Source organism: Nannospalax galili, unplaced genomic scaffold (assembly GCF_000622305.1).
Source record: "Nannospalax galili isolate Female #2095 unplaced genomic scaffold, S.galili_v1.0 scaffold579, whole genome shotgun sequence".
NCBI classification, from domain to species: Eukaryota; Metazoa; Chordata; class Mammalia; order Rodentia; family Spalacidae; genus Nannospalax; species Nannospalax galili.
In genome coordinates, this window is record NW_008344599.1 from 1,047,834 (window position 1) to 1,060,728 (window position 12,895).

General features: G+C 45.7%; 1 protein-coding gene across 3 annotated transcripts in view; it reads left to right on the forward strand.

Annotated features, from left to right (window-relative positions):
- The first annotated feature begins 3,502 nt into the window (after positions 1–3,502).
- Positions 3,503–12,895, forward strand: part of Cfap45 (cilia and flagella associated protein 45) — a 36,603-nt gene continuing 27,210 nt past the window's right edge. Inside the window, exon 1 of one of the 3 annotated variants that reach the window (XM_017800056.2) lies at positions 3,503–3,532. The gene's annotated coding sequence lies outside the window, so the exon portion shown is untranslated. Of the gene's footprint in view, positions 3,533–6,901; positions 7,087–12,895 lie in introns of those variants that run through there. The other 2 variants (XM_029567240.1, XM_017800059.2) reach the window with 2 other exon arrangements.

The window sequence follows — 12,895 nt, forward strand, 5'->3', positions numbered from 1 at the left end:
ACTGGACCAACTTTTTCCTGGGACCAAAGCCTCCCCCCGCCCCCAGTATACCTCTCCTTTATGACCACTCTTGACTCTGGCCTCTGTGTCTCAGTCCACTTCTCGGCTAGGCATCAAGGATGCTGCCCTGTGGCCCAATGCTGCGCTGGTCTTTCTTCCACTAGTATGCCTCTCCTGCAGCTGTTGCTGCAGGGACTTAATTTATAGGAAGGGGCCTATGGCGGCTGCCACTCTGGCCGCAGCTGGACTGTTCTCACCACACATCTGGGCAGCTTTCCCTAGCAGAGGCCCTTTTAATTTCTCATTTTCCATTCCTCACTGTGGCTCAGGGGTGGGGCAGAGGGGATAGAGGCGGGAGGGCTACCCACCATGGTCTGGGGTTTGAGGAACATGAGTTTGCTGGTTTAAATAAAGAATCTCATTTTTTTTGGATGGAGTCTGTCTGTGTCTAGGGCCACTGTGCCTACTTTGGGGGAAGGGAGGAAAATCAGACAAGGAGAGAGGGCAGAGATGAAAGATTACAATGCTTAGCCCTGTCTTCAATTTCCCTCTCTCTCTCTCTCTCTCTCTCTCTCTCTCTCTCTCTCTCTCTCTCTCTCCCATTTGATTTAGGTAAGGACAGGTTGGGAATAAGAAGGGACAGGACCTCATATCTGTCCTTGGGATAGATCCTTAATGTAGATTGTGTGGGCAGTGTCTACATGATGGAAGAACTTCACTACTTTGTGAACTGGGTAGGTAGCCTATGGCTCCTGTCTGGGCTCACCCCTTCAGCCAGGACAGTTCAGCAGCTCCGGAGGGTAGAGAGTATACAGCCCTAACAAGTGCAGTCATCCAAACAGGAGAAACAGGAGGCCCTTCAGGCAACCAGGGGGGCAAGATGGCCCATGTTATAGTAGGCTACCCCAGCTCAAGGGCTGAAGGTGGCAGTCACAGTGGCTAAATGGAAGCAAAAGCTGGAAATGAGAATGAGTTGGTGGCTAGTGAGACACCTTGTTCACGGATCTCAAGCACCTGAGAATCTCATGCTGGGGAGAACCTACTAGCACATCTGTCCTCTAGACTGTGGTCTTGGACAAATTAATCAACTTTGGGTCAATATGTTCCTAGCCCAACCCAGGAGTGAATGTTTGCCACCTGTAGGTCTGTTGGTCTGTTGTTATTGCAAGGCTTCCTGTCCTGTCTCTGAGTCGTCCTGTGGTGAACTTGAGGGACTCTGGTCAGCCTTTTAACCCACCCCTGCCTACCCCCACCAGCCAGTCCCAGGCCCATAGCCTCCCATGTCCCTTTCCCCCTTTTTGCTTGGTGTTATCTGTCTCCTTGGGAGGAGAAAACCACAACATTATGTGCCTGGGAGTCACAGATTATGCAGCTGTTTATAACCAAAGAACTTTCATCCTACCTCCCTCCCCATGCCTCACTGTGGCTATCTCTTCCTAGTAACACCTACTATGTGCTAGGCCCCATGCTATGGTTTTATAACCATCAGCTTCATGGTTCTCAGCCTTATCCTGACACCACACCATGGGAGAGATGGCATTAGCTGGCTTGCTGCACTCCCAGGGGCTGTGGCACAGATAAGATAGGCGGTAGCCTATGTGTAAATTCCCAGGGGGTTAGCTGTCACTCCTTTATCTCTCCTTCAGGAAGGCTCTGTGGTCTGCCAATGAGACAGAGAGAGCGATATCATTGCAGAGAAAACATTGAATTCACTGATTCAAAAAAAAAAATCCTTTCCTGATTTAACTATTTAAGACTATAAACTATTGGCAACACAGTTTGCAATTTTCTGGGACAGGGAATGCCGTGGTACCAACACTGTCTCCTCTCAACAGATTCTTGCAGAAATCAGGGTGGCTATTACTGTATTATTATCCCTATCTTGTCCCCTGGGTCTCACAAAGGACAAGAAGTTTAGTCAAAGCTACCTAACAGTCACATGAAGAGCAGGGGTTTGAGCCCCAGTCAACCTGGTTGAAGTTCTAAATCAGCCTGTGCCATCCCAGGCTCAGTCACAACTGGGACTGTGGAGGGACTAGGGTAAGAAAGGTAGTGTGGTAAAAGGATGGTATTCCCCATTCGGTAAAGTAAAGAGAATAATTCCTTCCTTATGAGGCAGCCATGAAGATTGCATGAGACCCACATACTTGAACACTAGCACATCCTAAGGGCTCAATAAAGGAAACGTGAGGGATGAAGGGTGGACTTTGTGTGTGCTGTGGGCTTCAAGATTGCTGATTCCCCAAAGTGCTGCAACCCTTCACCACCGTACTGCTTAATGTGGTCAGGGAAGCTTCAGCTGACCCTGTCTCTCTCCCTAGAGCAACATTTCCAAGGCAAACACCAACTGGATTTGAGAAGGGCTTATTTCCCTTCTGGTTGTGGCTACTAGTGCCAAGCTTGGTGAGGAATCTCAGGATTTCCTCCTAATCCACCTCACTGGATATTCAACTCCTTCCTTTGGAACTGGCATCTCAAATTTTTGTATCATTTTCTGTTTGTTTGTTCTGAGGTCACAATTTCAGACTTCATTTGGCCCTTCTAACTTTTACAGGCACACTTTCAGTCTCTGGAACCCAAAGTGGGTCCCAACCCTGATGCCAGGAGACACAGTTCCTTTATACCATGTTGTCCCCTTTTCTTGCCATGTCCTAGTACCTGTTCTCTGTGGCTCTCTACACAGGTGTGATAACATTGCACTTGCAGGGCGATTCCCGTTATCTAAAACAATCTTCCAGGTCTCTCCTAGACTTGTTCTTTTATCCCTTCAAGGCTTTGTTCACATGTCTCCTTTCCTGGCCACCGCATTTAAAATCTCACAGCCCCTTACCCTGCACCTCCCTCCTGCCTTGCTGTCATTTATGGCTATCTAAGCCTATGTTTTACTTACTCATTTTCGGTCTCCACCCATAGAATCTACATTGCACAGAGGCAGGTTTTTGTTGGTTTTGTTCATGTAGAGTTGGCACGCTGTAAGTGCTGGATAAATATTTGTTGAATGAATGAATGTCTCACCACCCTCCTGTTCTTGAATCCTCTGCCATGGTAGCATAGTGCACAGCCAGCCCAGGGTCACAGCAACTTGGCTTGTCAGCAGATCTGAGATGGAACCAAGCCAATTCGCCAGCTTCCATGCTTCCCCAGTGCTCATTTTCAAAGGGCAAAAACCCAGGATATCCCACCCCCTATAGCCTGAGGGTGGAAGTTTTGAAGTGGATGGAAGGTAGAGAGTCCGCTCTGGGCAAAAGGAAGGCACATTGAGGCTTTGAAGGGGGAAAAAGAATGAGAGAAGCACAGGAGGAAGAGGTCAGAGTCAAGTTTGCTGCATTTACTTTGCCTTCAGCCGTGAAGCGGAAAATCACTGTGGAGGTAGAGACAAAGTAGGCTGGGCCCATGGTGGCCAACGGAAGGGAGAGTTAGTTAAGGACTTCAGGGAGGAGGGAAGGAAGAGGAGGAGGAGACTTCAGATGCTCCGCCCAGTTTGGCTCACCTGTGGGTAAAAGCAGAGGTCCATGCAGCCCGCTCTTATCCTGTAAGTGTTCCTCTGGGTGTGTGAGGACTGACTAGGCTAACGCTCGGGGGCCCAGGTGGGAGAGATGAATCTGTGACTGTATGAGGAAATTGCCTGTGAGTGTGTGTCTGCCCAGGACTGAGGATAATGAGTGGGCAGAGGTGTTGGTCCTGTGTGTGGGCATCTGTGTGTTTGTACATGACTCTGTTGAGAACAATATGTCCCATTCCTGCCTCTACAACTGAAGGAGGCTTTAAGAACTTGGCAAAAGGCCCAAGGGGCAGTAGAACAGGGAAAGGGCTGGGCAATAGGACCCCAGGGAAGGAAGCAATAAAGGGCCTGGGATTAAATTTGTTGAAGAAAAGACTGAAAGAGTGAATTAGTAACTGTCTCCTTGCAAAGAAATGGGTTTTAGTCCCAGTGGCCAGGGAGGTAGATTAGAAGGTAGATTAGAGGTTGCATCTAGAAAATTTTAGGTTAGACAAGGAAAAATAGTCCTCTTGACTCTGAAGGTTATTAGTCCCTGGAATGGCTAAATGGTTAGAAGGAATCTCTTCAACAAATAGGACAAATCTCATTTCCTAATGGAGGAAAATGAGCAGGAAACTCCTCTTTCATTTGTGTATTTCCCACAATTATTGAGGTTGTACTCGATATCAGATCTTATGGGGCAGGGGTTACTGATACATGATCTCTTTGCTCAAAGACTAAGTGGTCCTGAAGAGAGCTAAAACATGAACGGGAGCTGTGATGACTCCAGAAGCCAGAGATGCATGCCTTTGTGAAATAAATGCAGGGATCTGGGCAGGACCTCTTGCCAACCTCTGTAGTACCCTGAATGAATTTGTGAATGCCACGGGGAGTAGAGGCCACCCATCTCAGGAATTATTCCCCCTCATCTGCCCAGGGGAGTACTGGTGCCTGCTAGGAAGGCTTCTCTAGAATAAGGAACAGTAACTGACTCTGTGGTCCGAGGTCAAGATTCTGTACAAAGAGAGGGGCTGTTATTATTCCTTTACTGTCTGGGATGGGCATGGGTGAGAAGCAGGGATCAGCAGGTGCAGAGAGATCAACATCGTCAGAGCTTGTAGAAGGTTGGGAGGGGTTACACAAACACCCCCTCAGGGACTGGGGCTGTCATTCCACTTCACCCCACTGTTGGCAGGATCTGATTTTTGAGTTGGTTTTCTAGTAGAGAAACATGGCTCAATGTGGGACCGAAGTATGGTGAAGAAGAAGATGATGATGATAGTCACTGCTATTTTTTTGCTACTCACTATGCTAGGAACTTTACTCATATTTTTGGATTTGTTCTTTCATTATTTCAAAAAGTATTTCTTGAGCATCTTTTCAGGGTGAGGTAGCGTTGGGTTCTGGGTTATCTGGTATTTAATAAAATAAACAATCTCTGCCTTCCTGGGAGGAGTAAGAAAAGTGAGGAGCCAATTATAATATATGACATGTGGCATGATGGGAGGGTCTGGGTGCTAGGAGTATCTCCAGAAGGGGTGCCATGACAGTGCATGGAAGATGGGGGAACCTGAAGACTCAAGGATGATTGGAAGCATGGTGTGGAGGCCAGGGATGATGACAGAGGGCTATCCCAGGCAGGGATGTGATGTGTGCCCTTGCAGAAATGAAGCTTTGCAGAACCAGACTGTAAATCTTTGCGTTTAGAGACATGAAAGTGGGATGTAGAGAAATGACTGAGAACAGAAGTGAGTGTCAGATCATCAAAGGAGCTTCAAAGTGAAATTATCAAATTTGGACACTTTATTTACTTACTTATATTTATTTATTTTTATTTTTTGGTCTTTTTGAGACAGGGTCTCCCTGTAGCACCAGCTGGCCTGGAACTCACTATGTAGACCAGGCTGGCCTTGAATTCACAGAGATCTGCCTGCCTCTGCCTCCCGAGTGCTGAGACTAAAGGTGTGCACTACCACACCCAGCCTGCATGTATGTAAATGCACTGGTGCAACCAATGCCCAAAGAGGCCAGAAGAAAGTATTGGCTCCCCTGGAACAGGAGTTATGGGTGGTTGTTAGCTGCCACATGGGTGCTGGGAACTGAACCCAGGTCTTCTGCAAGAGCCCCCAGTGCTCTTAACTTCTGAGTCATCTCTCCAGCCCCAATTTCGGATACTTCTAAGAGAAGCTATTGAAATTTATTTTTCCAAGACAGGGCTATGGGGTTGATCTTGAACTTGAGGTGAACTCCTGCCTTTGCCTCTGATATACTAGGATTACAGGTGTTTGCCTCCATACCTGACTACTGAACTGATTTTGAGTTAGACGACAAAGAATGTTGCAAACTATGTCTTACTCAGAAAGTTCCAGGAGGCTGCAAGGTAGAAAATGGTTTAAAATTGTGGAAGTGTGAAACAAACAGATATAGGGGGTAGTTGCAGTGGTTGAGGCTGAGATGACTGGCCTGGGTTAAGTGCAGGTCAGTGAGTCTAGAAAGAACATCATGAAGTTCAAAACTGTTTGAGACCCTCTGACTGACTGTAGAGAATGAACCAGAGGGAAAGGGGTCAGGAAAGACATTTTTTGGCTTCAGCAACTTATGTGCTAGCTGTTGTTGGGCTAAGAAGTCCAGAAGGGGAAAAAAAAAAGAAAGAAATCCAGGAGGAAGCTGAGCGTGGTGGCACACACCTTTAATCCCAGCACTTGGACGACAGAAGTAGATAGATCTTTATGAGATCAAGGCCAGCCTGGTCTACTTAGCAAGTTCCAGGTCAGTCAGGGCTGCATAATGAGACCTCGTCTCGTGAAAGGGAAAAAAAGAAAGAAAGAAAGAAAGAAAGAAAGAAAGAAAGAAAGAAAGAAAGAAAGAAAAGAAAGAAAGAAAGAAAGAAAAGAAAGAAAGAAAGAAAGAAAAGAAAGAAAGAAAGAAAAGAAAGAAAGAAAGAAAGAAAAGAAAGAAAGAAAGAAAGAAAGAAAAGAAAGAAAGAAAGGAAAGAAAGAAAGAAAGAAAGAAAGAAAGAAAGAAAGAAAGAAAGACAAACCAGAAAGAGAGGGCACCAATACAGAATATTAATACGTCCCATTTTACAGATGAAGACACTGAGGCTGAGAGTGGAAGTAACTTGCCCGGTCAAATGCATGGGCCGACTGAGATTTAAACCCAGGACAGCAGAAGTCTGAGCTATTGCTCACCTCACCCTGTTTTAGCGTTCCTTTGTGACATGACTGACCGTGAGGAAGGGTTCAGCCTGCAGCTGACTTGAGCTGTGGTTTTCCTGAGTGGAGGCCAGGGCCACAGTGGAGGAAGGGAGAGGTCAGGCTTGGCAAGAGGTACAGGAAGTTCAGCTCTGCAGCAGTCACCTCTAGTTAGATGGAGATCTGGCTCCCTTGGATGGGAACTGACAGAGTGCCTGAGGCGCAGCTCCTGGATGCTCCTGCTCCTGGTCTCTGTGCTTAAGGCTTCCTGACCTTCGCAGACCTCCCTCAGACAGCCCTACTTTTACCTCCAGTGACAGAAGCCACTATGACCACCAGGACAATACCCAAGAGGTGTATTTTCAAGGCACTTGAATATGTATTGATCCCAGAGGGGTTTGTCACCTCCTGGTAAGTCTTTAGGATTTTCAAAACCTTTGGAGAGGACAGAAAAACTGAAGTTTAGCGAGTGTGAATGATTTGTCTGGAGTCCTAGAGTTCCTGAGAGCAGAAAGCTTGCAGAACAGAACTTCTATGGCTTCTGGTTCTCAGACCCAATAGTGTTGGGCCCAGAAGCTCAGAGTTCATGATTTCGAACTGGTTCGGTGTGAACTGGAATCCAGGTCTCTGGGCTCCTGGCCAATCACTTGATGTTGAAATTCAAGCACTCTTGGAGATGGAGTTGGCTATAGATTGCAGGACACTCAGGATGGCGGACTACCCTGCCACCAGGAGTTCCAGTGTCCTAAACACATCCTGTTCTCTAGGTGAAGTCCTCACACTGCCAGCATGGGGTGCAATGGAATGTTGGTTAGAAATGCAGAATCCAACAGATAACTAGATCTAGACAGAGATCCTGGGGTAGAGACGGAATTTACATTTTAAACAGACTTTCTCCATAATCTTTAGGCAGTACAATCCTAGGAGATTGGAAAAAAGTTTCTCTAACACGAAAACCAAGGTCTTGGAAGGCGCTGGCTTGAGCCAGGAACAGGGGTTGTCCCCACCCCCTCACCCCTGCTCTGTTTCTCTGTTTGGTGACTGTGGTGGGGTTGCCAGGGGAACCAGGCTGTGCAACTTCCTGGCTTTGACTTTTTTCCCCCTCCTTGGCCTTATCTCAGCATCCGCCACCCAGTCCTGGGCCCGGTGCTGGTCACGTAGGAGGGGAGGTCGGTGCCAGGCATGTGGAGGCGTGTTCAGGATACCAGAGCACATTGGCCCAAGGACTTGGGTGGGCAGGAGGGTGAAGGTGTGTATTTAAAAAAGCTTGGGGGTGAATAATGGTACAGGGGACACAGATTCACTAATGTCTTTCTCTGTGGCCTGGGAGGTACCTGCAAGGTGGGTATGTGGAGGAGGGTGGTGGTGACCAACAGGGGGCTCTGTCCTGACTCCGATTGTCTGACTTCCTCCTTCACAGCCTAATCCCATATCAGTGTGTCCTCTGGTGTGTGCTCCTGTCCCACCTCTTCTCTCTAGACCCACAGCCTCCAGCCCAAGCACCCCTGGTGGTCCCCACTTCCACTCCCACTTTGGCAGTACTTCGCCCTTCCGGGTTCCATGCACTCACGCCCTCTCTGCTTTCTGTGTTTCAGACTCCTCTTTCCCTGCCCTGGACGGATCTGCCCTGCAGTCTTTAAGAATAGGAACGAGAAAGAGAACTTTGAAGACAGACAGAAAGCAGTTAACAGTTTAAGGAAAGTAATTCATGCATTTAAGCTTTTAGGTTTAGAGCCTTACTTTGATTTAGAAAGAATTTAGGGCATTTTGGAGGGTTCAAGTGTTCCCAGGAAAGGGACACAGTGACACAGCTCTCAAGCTTAGTAAAGAGTAGAAGATCCAATTTCCTGATTTTTGATCATGTTTATGCTACATTAAGGACAAAACCCCCTGTGGCTGGGGGAAGAAAACATTGTGCAAAGGGATTTTTGAGTGTGGCTTTATCTTCACAATATCCCCCTTTCTCTTTGGGGCTATTATTCTGTTTCAAGGAGGAAGCCAGGCCCAGGCCAGGGGTCAAGCCTTGGGAGACTAACTCCAAACTTGTAGTTTTCTCCCTCCACTCTGCTCCCCCCAGGGAAAACCACGTGGGAGAGTTTCTTCCAGGCCCGCCCAGATGGGATTATGGCTAGGAACCAGGCCTAGAAGAAACTGTGCCTTACTGAGGATCAAATGGGCACCTCTAAAACAGGAGCAGAGTCTGTCCAGGGCGATGGTACAAGAGTTTAGAGAGAACATAAGGGAAAATAGAGCCTCTGGAACCAAGGAAGAGCCACAAACCCCTCTATGGGAATGTGGAACCTCACCTCATTCTCCATCCATGGCCACCCACCTTCAAAGTCTGTGTGATGCTCGTGCTGAGGAGCCGGGTTCCTCAGTGCATTTTGGAGGGGCTGCAGGAAATGGAGGCCAGGGAGCAAGGGAGAAGCAGAGAACTGGTCTCCCTTCTAGTTGCGCTTGGACAGAAGGCAGACTTCATTTCAACCAAACAGCTCTACTGGCCCCTGTCTCCCAGGCTCCTCCTGCTAAATGTATTTATTCATCATAGAATCAAACTTCTTATATCTTTTGCCTTAGCTAGTGTGGGGAGCATCTCAAGGGTCAGCAGGGTGAGTGGTCAGGCACTTTTGAAAGTTCCAAGGCCTGGTTGGGGGGTAAGGAGGCTGTGCCAGGGCCAAGTCCAAACCAGGACTGCTAGACTGTGCTCCAGATCCTTGGCGCCCTGCTTCTCTCCGGGCTCCTGACCCCTGGCTAGCAATTCAGACCTTATTCTGACACTTCTCTGGGAACAGTGCCATGGTAGGAAGGGTCAGGCAGCTGGAGGTGGGGTCAGGGTTGAGCAGAGGATCTGGACCCTCTCTCTTCTTTGGGCTACATTAGATTCTTAACCCTTCTTATGGGTCTCACGACTTGGCTTGCTGGGCAGTGCGAACATGCTGAAAATCGGACAGAGCAGGGGAGGGTGAGAGGAGAACTTAAGGTCCAAAGTAGAAAGCAAAGGACTCCAAAGCTGTGCAAGAAGAAATAAGAGGAAAAAGGGAGAGAAGGATGGTAAGGGAAGGAGTGGGCAGAATTGGCTGAGGGAGGGAGGTGAGTTCTTGAAGCCTCACAGGATGCAGCTGTGCTTTTGAGCCAAGTTTTGCTGAGAAGGAAAAGTATCCTCCCTACTTATCAGGGTTGGAGCCTGGTTTTGTGAGGCCTGAGCTTATGTAGTTTTGGAAGTTCCATTTGAGGAACACAATATGAAGTTATTAATACAAGATTAAATGCAGAAGCAAACAGTTGGAAAAATAAAAGAAGCCATGCTATGGAAAAGATTCCAAAGATCACTATCTCAAGAACAGCAAGAATTACCTATCAAACACAACAGACGTGGCTTTTTCACCCCTACCTTTTTGGCTGCATAGTCTTTCTTTCTTCCTATGACAACGATTTTATAATTTTTTAAGGGCAGAATACAAGACAACTCAGTCTTTCCTAAGACATGGATTGACCAATCCATTTACTATTATCGATAGATTAAAATGTTTCATTTCATAGTTTGTTGTGGGTAAAATTATGTCAGTTTTCATTATTGTTGTCATATTTGGGAAGGATCTGTATTATATTTCTCTCTTATGTGAGTTGTAGGATTTTGGAGCATTGTTCAGTAATTAATCTTAAATGTTCTTTGAATTGTTGACACTCATTAATCAGCTCATCACTGGCCTTCTTCCGTGTGCTAATATGAGTTTCATGCTTCTCTATCAATGTCAGCGTTTCATGTTAAATCAACAAGGAGTTTAACAGTCTCCCAATGTTCCTGTGACTTTTTCCTCCTTGTTAAGTAGATTACCAAACAGTTTAAATGTCTGCTTAGTCGATTCAAAATTTGTCTGTTCCTCTTTTTGAATTGCCCTTTTTTTTTTTAGTAGAATCTGAAAATTGTTTCAACTTGCTTCTCAATTTCAAAATAATCTCTACTGATTTTATTTCATGGCTAGTTTTACTATTTCTGTTTTATGAACCATTAATTTTAAGGTAGTTTAATATCTTTTAATACATATACATAAAGACAACAAAAGAAGAAAATATATTATCCATATATCTCTAAATCAGAAATCTTTTAAATTTGACTTGCATGGTTGAAATCTTCAAAGAATAGGCAGCTGGGATTTAGCTCGATGATAGAGCACTTACCTATGATGCATAAGACCTTGAGTTTGATCCTTAGTACCAAAAAGGAAGGAGAGGGAATGAGGGAGGGAGGGAAGGAGGGAGGGAGGGAGAGAGGTGTTTTGTAGATATGATGAAGTTAGGGATCTGAAGATGGAGAGAAGATCTTTGATTTTCTGGGTGGGCTGAGTGCTGAAAAAAAATCAAAGAACATTTCCCAGCAGAGAGGTGTAGGAGCTGCAGAACGGCCAGAGATATTGGCTTCGTGGATGGTGGAAGGGGGCCATGAGCCAAGGAAAAGGGGTAGCACCCAGAAGAATGCAGCCCTGCTGACTCCTTGGTTTTAGCTAAGTGAGACCCATATTGAACTTTAGAACTATAATAAATTCATGTTTGTTTAAGCTACCAAATTCATGGTGATTTGTTATAGCAACAATAGAAAACTAATACACAAAACTTGAATGGTTTTAAAATGAGAAGATGGTTTCATTATGCTTGGGAAAATTCAAGTAGACATATATGTTTAAGATCCTTTAGTTAAGGGGGCTGGAAAAATGGCTCAGCAGGTTAAGTTCAGTTCCCAAGACCCACATAATGGCTTGAAATTGCCTGTAACTCTAGTTCCAGGGAATCTGACACCCTCTTCTGCCTCTGTAGACTCCTGCACACTTGTGGTGCACATAAACTCTCTCTCAGGCACACACACACACACACACACACACACACACACACACAAATAATAACTACTTAAATCTTTTTAAAAAAGATACTCCAGTTAAGAAACGCAAAAAGAAAACACACCAGTGTTGGAAAAATGAAAGTAGTCAACCAGTTTAGGCCCTCTGGAGGCAGCTTTTCTTGGATGAGATATATAATGCATGTATAACTATGCATGTTGCATTACTGTGTTTCTTTATGGCCACAGAGAACTTCAATTTTTAGTAGGTACTGATAAAAAGAATCCCCATTCATAACATTTTATTATATGTACTTGAGTGTTTTGCCTGCATGTATGTATGTGCACCACATGTGTGCAATGCCTATGTAAGTCAGAAGAGGGCACTGGATCCTTTGTAACTCAAGTTATAGACAGCTGTTAGCTGCCATGTGAGTACTGGGAACTGGAAGAACAGCAAATGTTCTTCATTGCTGAGCCATTTCTCCAGACCCAACAATTGTATTTTCTTACTATTTTATTATTTGTGTGTCTATGGTGTTTGTGTATGTGCATGGGCACACGTGTTTTATGCAGATGCTCAAGTATGTGTGCATATGAAAATGAGTGTCTTCTTCCGTTCCTTTCCACCTTATTGTATTGAAGTATGATCTTTCACTTAAACCCAAAGCTTCCTGATTCTGCTAGTCTAACCAGCCAGTTAGCTCTGGGGATCCCATCTCTGCCTCCTAAACTCTGGGATTACAGGCTAGCCTCCATATCACTGAACATTTATGTGGGTGCTCTAGATCCAAATTCTGGTCCTCATGCTTGCTCCCACCCCCGCTTATGGTTTTATGCCATTGATGGCTAAAGGAATTTTTTTTTTCACAGACTGGTTTGTATATGTCAAATCTTGTTGCTCCTCACTTCACAAATCCTTTTGATGTTGGGCATCACAGCACTGTCATATGGAGAATATGGCTGATGCAGTGCTCTCTGGAGGTCTGATGAGTTTACACAGTAGCCTGGTGGAAGGGGTATTCCAGGAAGGCTTTCCCATACCAGGACAGCTGGCAGTAACTTAACTGTACATGTAAGTGATGGAAACCACACCAACATGTCTCACTAAATCCAGAATAAATGTTTCTCTAAATCAACTTACATTTGCAAAGTTGCACAAATATATGACTAAACAGACATATTGCTCAGGGCTTTGCTATGAATCTTAGATTGGCTCATGCGAACAGGAGGCCTGGAGCTTAGACAATATTAATTGAGGGAAATTTAGGTAGAACATTGGGAGGAGGATTCCCTTACAGCACTCTGTCATCCTTTTCTCTCTGTGTCAGCTTCACACCTTTCCTTCCGGGAGGGAGTCCGAGTTAGAAAAGAACACATCCCTTGACT